Raw genomic sequence first — 10373 nt, forward strand, 5'->3', positions numbered from 1 at the left:
GAGAGCAAGTTTCAGTGTCTCTTCTGACATCCATTTTGACATTTTCCTTCTTTCTTGTCTTCTCAATGACTTTTTACTTTCTTCATGTATGATGTTCTTGATGTCATCCCACAACTCTTCTCATCTTCGGTCTTTAGTATTTAATGTATCAAATATCTTCTTCAAATGATCTCTAAATTCAGGTGGGATATATTCAAGGTCATATTTGGCTCTCATGGACTTGTTTTCATTTTCTTCATCTTCAGTTTGAATTTGCATACGAGTAATTTATGGTCTGGTCCTCAGTCTACCCCGGCCTTGTTTTCACTGATGATATGGAGCTTCTCCATCTTCTCTTTCCACAGATGTAGTCAATTTGATTTCTATATATTTCATTTGGTGAGGTCCATGTGTATTGTCATCTGTTACGCTGTCTAAAGAAGGTATTTGGAATGAACAAATCATTGGTTTTGTAGAATTCTATCATGCATTCCCAGCATCATTTCTATCACCAAGACCATATTTTCCAACTACTGATCCTTCCTCTTTGCTCCCATCCTTTGCATTCCAATCACCAGTAATGAGCAAAACATTTTGATTACATGTTTTGTCAATTTCAGGTTGAAAAAGTTGGTAGAATTCTTCTATTTCATCCTTACTGGCTTTAGTGATTGGTGCGTACATTTGAATAATATTGGTATTAACTGTGCTTTCCTGGAGGCACATGGATATTATCCTATCACAGATAGCATTGAACCTCATGTCTGATCTGGATATGTTATTTTTCACAGTGAATGCAACACCATTCCTCTTCAGTTTGTCATTCCCAGCATAGAAAACCTTGTGGTTGTCAGATTCAAAATGGCCAATACCAGTCCATTTCAGTTCACTAATGCCTAAGATATTGATGTTTATGTTTTCCATTTCATTTCTGACAACTTCCAACTTTCCCAGATTCATACTTCGTACATTCCATATTCCGATTTCCAATGGATGTTTACAGCTGTTTCTTTCCATTTTGAGTTGTGCCCCTTCACATCAGCAAATGAAGGTTCTGTGGGCTTTTCTCCCAAGAGCTTTACTCCATTCTCATTATCACTGTCAACTCTTTGAGGAGGCCGCTCTTCCTCAGTTGCATTTTAGTGCCTTCCAACTTGAGGGGCTCATTTTCCTGCACTATATGTGACAGTGTTTCTCTGCTATTCATAAGGTTTTCAGTTACTAAAGTGTCAGAAGCAGTTCGTCACTCCATCTTCCTAGTCTATCTTTGTCTGGAAGTTCATCTGAAACCTGTCTACCATGGGTGACCCTGCTGGTTTTTAAAAATACCAGTGACATAGCTTTCAGAATCATAGCAACTGACCAGCCACCTCAGTACAACAAACTGACAGACAAGTGGTGGCCATTTGGATTTAAGTGGAAATTGTCCTAAATTTCGAGTAGTTCTGTGAGCATGGGAAGTAGAACCCTAAAGGAGTGGAGTTGGGGTATCCATTCCCTCATGCATCCTCTCTAGTCACCAGAATGGAGGTGCACAGACAGCAATAGACCAATAAACAGATACCAAAAAAAATCAATGTCCACACTTATATGTCCACTGTTCTGTCAGGCGTTCATGGCTGTTCTGATAATTTCCCCACTTGGTTTCTCCCAAGATGGTGGCTCTGGGAATAGTTGAGCGTCTTGAATTAGAAAGCAATGGATTTCTTGATTCTGCTACAAATTCCCCTAGCTGTAAGCCTTCCAGCCTTTTAAATATACCTTTATATGTGGTCCAGAGTTCTAGCACCATCTCCTGAGCCTGCTTGCCCCGGTATTCTGTGTTTTTTGTGATGGAGCTCCTCACTGTACGTCTACCCAATCTGCCATCTTGATTGTTTTTGTTGTTGTTGCTGTGTTCTATCAAATGTTGGTTCCAACACATAGTGACCCTTTATAGGGTTTTGAAGAGTGGCTAGTGGGTTTGAACTGCTGACCTTATGGCTAACAGTCCTGTGCTTATACAGCAGTACCACCAAATGATGATACAGAATCCAGTGTTGCAAGTCCTGGATTTAATATTTTCTTCAATTTTTTTTCCATATTTATAATATTTATTTTCTCCCTTTTGTATTATTATCCAGATATTTTCACATATCATTATGTTTTTCATTTTCTTCTTGTGCTAGTCTTTGAAAATTTCTATTCAGTTCTTCCTCAATTTCTTCCATTTGTTTTAGCTCCTCTGTTTTCAAGAGCAACTTTTAGAGTACCTTCTGACATCCATTTTGTTCCCATCTTTCTCTTTTTTCTTTTTAATTGTTTTGCTCTCTTTGTGTATGAGGTTTTTGATGTCTTCCCTCAATGATTCTGGTCTTTGTTGATTAGTGTGCAATGTATCAAATCTGTTCTTGAAGTTGGATAAACTCAGTAGGGATATATTCAAGGTCTGTGTATACCTTCCATCTTCTTTTGGTGCTTTCTGCATCATTCAATATTTTGTCCATAGAATCCTTCAATATTTCAAGCCAAGTTTTGAAATTTTCTCCCATTCTTTTAGCTTGAGAAATACTAAGCATATTCTTTCAATTGGTTTTCTAAATCTATGTCTTTGCATATTTCATAATAATACTTGAATTTGTCATCTCAAACTGTCCTTTGAAATTTTCTGTTCAGCTTTTTTACCTCCTTATTTATTCTATTTGCTTTAGCTTCTCTACACTGAAGAACAATTTCAGAATCTTATCTGATATCCATTTTGGTTTTTTTCTTTCTTTCCTGTCTTACTAATCACCTTTTGATTGCTTCCTAAATGATGTTCTTGATGTCATCCATAACTCTTCTGGTCTTTGATTTTTAGTTCATAATGCATAAATCTGTTCTTCAGTTAGTCTATAAATTTAGGTGTGTTGTATATATGTGAAGCACAATATAAAGTTAAATAGTTCAAGGAAAGTAAACTTTTATGTAGCTAAGATATTACTATTTTATGAAGATCTCTTACTGTCAAAACAAGGAGCTTTGTGACACAGTTGTAGGTTTGGCTGCTAACTGAAAGGTCAATGGTTGGAACTGATAGTCTACTCCGCTTCCATAAAGATCAAAGCTTTGGAGACTATGAGGCAGATGTAGTTTTTCCTGTATATCACTGTTAGTTGGAACACAGTCTATAGTTACAAGTGCTGTCAAATATCTAATGTCATTTGAATTAAACTGTGCACAGTTTCATCATCCTACTAATAATGTCCGGAGGGAACAGTTGCTGGAGAAGGATGTCATGCTGGGTAAGGTGAAGTGTCAGAGAAAAAGGGGAAGACCCCTAACAAGATAGATTGGCCAGGTGGCATCATTGATGGACTCAAGTGTGGCAGCGGTAGTGAGGTTGTCCCAGGATTGGACATTGTTTCAGTCTGCTGTGCATGGGGTCGCTATGAGTTGGTTCCGACTCGAATGCACCTGACATCAACAACAACAACTAACAATGTGGTTCAGAACTGCTGCAATAATGTATATATGTCATACAGATTAAAAACTCATATTTAAATATTGTATATTTTATTGGATATTAAGATCACATCATAGTTACTATATCCAAAAGGATTGCCATATAAGATCCTTTTTCTCTTGATTTTTAGTGCAATTCTTTTTGGTAGTTGTGGAAAAAAATAATAGGATCACATTTTGGTACATGAAATGCAGACTGAATATACAGTTGATTGGAAAATAAGTTTAAAAGATAGATATGGAAAATGTTTTGTGTGCACTACCAACTGCAAATAATTACAATCATGTAAAATAAGACACCAATCAAGTCATTGCTTTATAGATAACAGTGACAAGCTGTTTAATTATTATTAATATATAGATATCTTAAGGACTGTGCAGAAATAAGAGAAGCAAAGTTGTATTTCATACACATTTAAAATGTTAATCTTGTTGGTAGAAAACTTCATGTATTGGTATAGCTCATACAAGGGAGCTTCAAAGAGATCATGGAAAAGTTCATTCTTTTAATTCCATTTTTCTATGAACTTTTAAAAATTCCCTCTTATTTGTTATATACTATGAAGCAAGAATACCTTCCTTTCTCTGTTTTTCAGTAACAAGGTCAATTGTAAAGAACAGTATGTTGCTAGTATGCCTGCCAAGTTTTAATTAAAATGTTGTGATAAATCTCACTGCCAGGTCAGATGTTATTTTCTGGTTAAGGAGGGTCAAGCTGGTCTCTTAAAGAACCGCTTTTGATTTTTATAGTGTCCAATGATTTGTTCCTGGAAGTTGATTTACCACAGAGCTAACCTCTGTCCTCTTAGTTGACCTGTGCCAATATTGTCAAGTCTCAGTTCACCTACAGCCACTGTTAGAAAATAAAAAAATTATAAAAGAAAACTTCTCAATTTATTAGTATGAACATAGGCCTTTCATAATCAATAGGACAGGAAGCATTCACTTTATTGCTCTAGACTAGAGACTAAAGGTTATTTAACACAAACAGAATGAGGCACATGACAAAAACAGTAATAAATATTCAATGAGTCTGTACAAGTAACTTGATTGACATCAACAAAAAAATCTGTGTTCTAAAGCATACTTTAGGCTAACAAAAATGTTGAAATAACTGAGATTTAGAACACGTATATTTTGTATGATCATCTTTATAAGAAGTTAATTTTAAATCAATTATTTTAAATATCTATCCCAAGAGGATGTGTAAGAATTTTTTTTAATACCAATAGTTACAAAGAATACGGCTTCTGTTCCACAAGATCAAAGTGCTTCATTATTATAATTATTATAACATTTTCTTGAAAGAGTGAATTGTGAAGGATAAAAGTAAAATATATGGTCAGAAAAATAAGGAGAAAAATAGCAATAACTTTGCCATTTCATGAACATTAATATTGTGGAAGTGACAACAGGAATCAAGGAAAATAAACTCCTCATCTTTGTCTTCATCAAGTTGAAAATGGCAGATGCTTTGGCAGTAATTAATCAGAAGCATCTGCCTCAGCTCAATGGCCTGGCTTTGCAATAACTACAATTCCAAAAATATCAAATATAAATTTTAAGCACCTTTTTACCTCAGTAGCATTTTTAGTTTTCATTTACATTTTAAAATTTACTTTTATCAGTTACACAAGAGCTTCATTTTTTCTTCCTTTAAGATAATTTTTTAAACTAAAATGGGTCGTGGGAAGGTTTACAGAACAAGTTACGTTTCCACTAAAAAAAATTACTCTTTACTTTATCATGCCATTGATTGCAATCCTCACAATATAGCATCACTCATACTACTTCATTGTTGTGTTTTATATTTCCATTCACCCTTCTTTTATATTCCTTCCTGCCTTCTGAACTTTGTCTTTGAGCAAAAGCTGCCCTTTTGATCTCAAATGATTGATGGTTCAAAGGAGTGCATACTTCCCTGGTGTTACTGTTCACATTATAGGCCTATCTGGAATCTTGGTATGGTGCTGTAGGATAAGTGCTGGACTGCTAACCACAAGGTGGGTAGTTTAAACATACCAGCCACTCTTTTGTAAACCCTATATACAGAGATGGCTATCCTTTTTTCTGTCAAAATTTATAAATTATTCACAGGTCATACAAAATAATCAACTTAAAATTTAACCTGCTAGGAGCTCTGGTAGCGTAGTGGTTACGAATCGGCCTGTGAACCTTAAGACTCGCAGTTCTAAACTACCAGTCGCTCCGCGCGAGAAAGATGAGGCATTCTGCTCCCGTAAAGATTTACAGCCTTGGAAATCCTGTACAGGGTCGCTATGGGTCGGAACCGACTCGAATGCACTTAACAACAACAACAACAACAGGAACTTCTAGTTTGGTAGTGGCAGGGCAGAGTCAGGTAGGACAGGTTCTGTGAGGGAAGGCCTGAAAATCCAGAGAAACTGCTCTCACAAAACTGCACCAGAGCTCAGGATGTAGTGTAAGTGTCAGGGTGTTAGCTTCCTACAACCACTAGTGGAAAAATCATGGTATAAAGGAAAATATTGCAATTTAGAAATTGATGAAGAAATCGGGATTACCTCTGCGGCCATCCCGCCGGGGTGGAGGTCAGAGGGCAGGGCTACAGGAGACACGCAGGGGAACCAGCGCTAAAAGCAGTGCAGTGATATTTGCAAAAGGAGGTGTGGGGCGATTCTACACAGTTTTTTTCCTCCTCTTCATTGTCACAACTTCTTTGGTCAGTCCAGACAACTTCAGGCCGGTGGATACACACCAACAAAATAAATCCAACGTTGAGACCACAGCTTTCCCACTGCACAGAAAGAAAGAGCCCCATTGGTCCAAGGGCAAATTCTCTGGCTTCTGCTTTTGTCTTCTGTCTGTGGGTCCCAGCCCTTAGGTTAACTTGTGTGGGACCCTTTAATGCCTAGCCAGCAAGAAATAAAGCAGGTTTGGCCTGACAGACAAACCATATGAATAATCTGTAAAACCCCAACATAAAAAGACACAGCTATTTCAAGAAATACGCTGTGCACATGCAGATACCTAACTGACCTTCAGAGAAAAAAATAGTAAACAATCTTTCTCACATTTACTTCTCAATATCTATCTGTGAACCTCTGTGGTGGTAACTAGAGGAGGGGCCAGAGTGAGTGGACACCCTCACCCACTGCAGGAGGCTTCTACAGTACACACACACTGCCTGTGTAGCCAGACAACTGGTCAGTGGGCCACGGTGTAATTTTTGTTTCAAAGTGGTAGGTTTTTTTCTCTGCTTTTGGGCCTTTTGATCACACATTTTTCTTAGAGGTGGGAGCTTTGTCTCTGTACATTACCCAAGAAGAGTCAGCAATCATGGCCATATAACCAAGTTACAAGCATACACCATAATATTTCACCATTGAGACAAGAGCCAATAACAGATGCTAAGCATGATATACAAAAGGAAAGCCTATCTCCTGATCATATCTAGTAGGAGACATCCAGTAAGCTTAATAACAGCAACAAACATGCATTTATGAATTAAACCCAAAACAAATACTGAAAATGACAAACAAAAAACAACAAAAGATATCAAAACATGTCCAAAAACATGTCCAAAAAAGAAGGAGATATTTAGGAATAAACATATCCAGAAAAACAAAAGATTTATAAAAAGCAAATTACAAAACACTACTACAAGAAACCAAAAGAGACTCACAGAAATGGAAGATTATACCATGTTTCCGGATAGTAAGACTCAACATTGTGAAAATGTCAATAATATTGCCCAAAGCAATTTACACATATAATGCAATCCCAATCCAGATCCCAACAACATTTTTCAAAGAAATTGAAAAAGCAATTACAAACTTTATATGGAAAGGAAGAAGATCTAGGATAAGTAAAGCACTGCTTAAGAAGAAGAATAACATTGGAGGCCTGTCACTCACCAATTTCAAAATTTACTACATAGCTACAGTGGTCAAAACAGCCTGGTACTGGTACAATGAAAGATACATTGATCAATGGAACATAATTGAGAATCCAGATATTAACACATCTACATACAGCCAACTGATTTTCGACAAAATGCCTAGGTATATTGCATGGGGAGGAGATAATCTCACAAGCAGATGGTGCTGGCAGAACTGGAAAGCGATATGCAAAAGATTGAAACAAGACATTTACATCACGCCCTTTATGAAACAACAACAACAACAACAACAAAAAACTCAGCATGGATTAAAGACCTAAATGTGAATCCCATATTTATGAAGGTCATCAATGAAAACTTAGGGACAAATGTGAGAGGGCACTAATTCAGGGAATACACAGACCACCAAACATTTTGAAAATTACATAAACAAAAGTAGACAAAAATAGATGATTGGGCATACTAAAAATTAAAAACTTATGTGCATCAAAAGACTTAACCAAAAGAGTAAAAAGGGAACCCACAGAATGGGAAAAAATCTTTTGCAATGACACATCAGATAAGGGACTCATTTCTAAAATATATAGGGAACTACAACACCTCTACAAGAAAAAGACAAATAACCCAGTTAAAAAATTGGCACAGGACGTGAACAGACACTTCACCAAGGAAGAGATCCGGGCAGCCAACAAACATATGAAGAAACGTTCACGAATACTAGCCATCAGAGAGATACAAAATCAAAACAACAATGAGATATCATCTCACACCAGCATTAGCAACAAAGATCAAAATAGTAGAGGACAATAAATGCTGGTGAGAATGCGGAGAGACTGGGACCCTCCTACATTGTTGGTGGGATTGCAAAATGGTCCAACCACTCTGGAAATCAATATGGCACATTCTCAGAAGGGTGAAAATAGAAATACCTTATGATCCAGCAATTCCTCTACTTGGTATTTACCCACAAGAAATACGAGCCATAACCTGAGTAGCTATATGCCCAGAAAGGTTCATAGTAGCATTATTTACAGTAGCAAAAAGATGGAAACAGCCTAAATGCCTATCAGTTTAAGATTGGATAAACAAACTTTGGTACATACACACAGTGGAATACTATGCTACCTTGAAGAGCAACAAGGAAGCTGCAAGCCACTGCATAACATGAATAAACCTTGAGGACATTATTCTGAGTGAAATTAGTCACAAAAGGATAAATACTGCATAGGACCATTATTGTAAAAGACAAAGAAAAAGAATCCACCCTAAAGGGGAAAAAACAAACAAAAAGCAAACTATGTATAAAATTGCTGATCACCAGGATGTATGGAATGAGAGGAGGGGAGGTGGGGGAAGATAGAGCACAGGGTAGGGAATAGACACAGGAAAGCTTAGCTGCTAGGGGGGAGGGTGGCAGGCAATACACAAGAAGGGGGAGGGGAATGGAAGAACAAGGCTGATGGGAGAACAGTTAGGCAGGTTCTCATGGGCTAAGTGGGACAGAGGTAAATGAAGATGTATATACAATCTTGCAACAACAGACTTCAAGATACAGGGATTGAGGCATAGTTTGAAAGGCTAAAAGAGGGGAATAATGCTAAGATGCTTGGCTGTCTTTTGAATCTTGGTTTCCCTTGCCTACCATTGTGAAATAAACACTTGGGGGAAGGGGAAGGAATAGCCAGAAACATCACAATAGAAAGCTTGTAAGTCCGTCTTCAGCCTATAACTGATTGGAATACCTTAAAGGGGGCTAGAAATTGCCCAATGAAAGGGACCTCGTGAGGAGCATTTGCATTGAATAAGATCAGAGGTGGAAACCAGAATCGCATCCAGAATTGTCTGAGGTGGGAAATTTTCCCTGGAAAGGACCCGTAGACCAGCCTGGAGTGACTAGAACAGAAGATACTTTGTGAAGAAAGACCAACAGGAAAAATCAGAAACAATGATGGTAGTATGATGGATTACTACAAGAAGAAGTAAGCTGTTTGCCTGAGACCCATCAAGACAAGTGGTCGGGTCCCCCAGAGCAAACTCCCTTCCAAGACTAAGACTCAAGGGGAATACACGAGCAGGCATGTGGTCTGGCTTGTAACCACATTGATCACTGATAAGGGGAAGAGGAAAAAGAAAAAAAAAAAAAACAGCAATGAAGTTGGGATCTAAGTCCAACCACATTCAATAGAATCCTGTGAACCCGGGACCTGGATGGTCAGCAGTTACAGCATGACCCGGGGACTCCTGGGCCCAGTGGCAGTGACGTGTCCATGGAGGACTGGAGCGGAGAGTGAAGCGTCCAGCTGATATGAAGTGAGGGATTATGCACGAGAACACCCATACTTGCAGATAGTACCCACTTGACCTGGCTTCGATGGCTGGATCATCAGAACTCTGCTAGAAGAAGAAAGAAGAGGGAAGGGGTAAAAAAAAAGACTAACCCATTGCAATTTGATGAACTTTACCTATATGTATGGATGCGTAGTGGATACGAATCGGGCTGCAAACCTTAAAGTCAGCAGTTCGAAACTACCAGCTGCTCCGCGGGAGAAAGATGAGACTTTCTGCTCCCGTAAGGAATTACAGCCTCGGAAACCCTATACAGGGTCACTATGGGTCGGAACCGACTCGACGGCACTTAACAACAGCAACAAATGGATGTAGTAGCTCAAAAAAGGGAACAAATCTTACAGCTATGATCACTCCCACTCCCTTGGTACACACGGTTGACAGGGATGGGCAACTTAGACTTTGGCTACCCAAAATGGGGTGGGAGAGAACTGTAAAGTCAAGAAGTGACTGGCTTACTAGCTTTCAAGAGGGAGCCTAGTTCTAGGTGGGGCAGGTATAGGCAGAAACTCCACTGAATGATTTCCAATCTGTTGGGACCAGGTTGGGGAAAAGAAATGGGGATAAGACTCTTGTGGTACAATCGTGAATAATTGCCATCAGAACTGACTGTGAGAGTCAGAAATGTAGAGGTAGATTTTTTTTTTTTTTAACAAAAGGAGGTGAGTGATTAATTTTTCGCCCA

Source organism: Chrysochloris asiatica, unplaced genomic scaffold (genome assembly GCF_000296735.1).
Source record: "Chrysochloris asiatica unplaced genomic scaffold, ChrAsi1.0 scaffold00082, whole genome shotgun sequence".
Lineage (NCBI taxonomy): Eukaryota > Metazoa > Chordata > Mammalia > Afrosoricida > Chrysochloridae > Chrysochloris > Chrysochloris asiatica.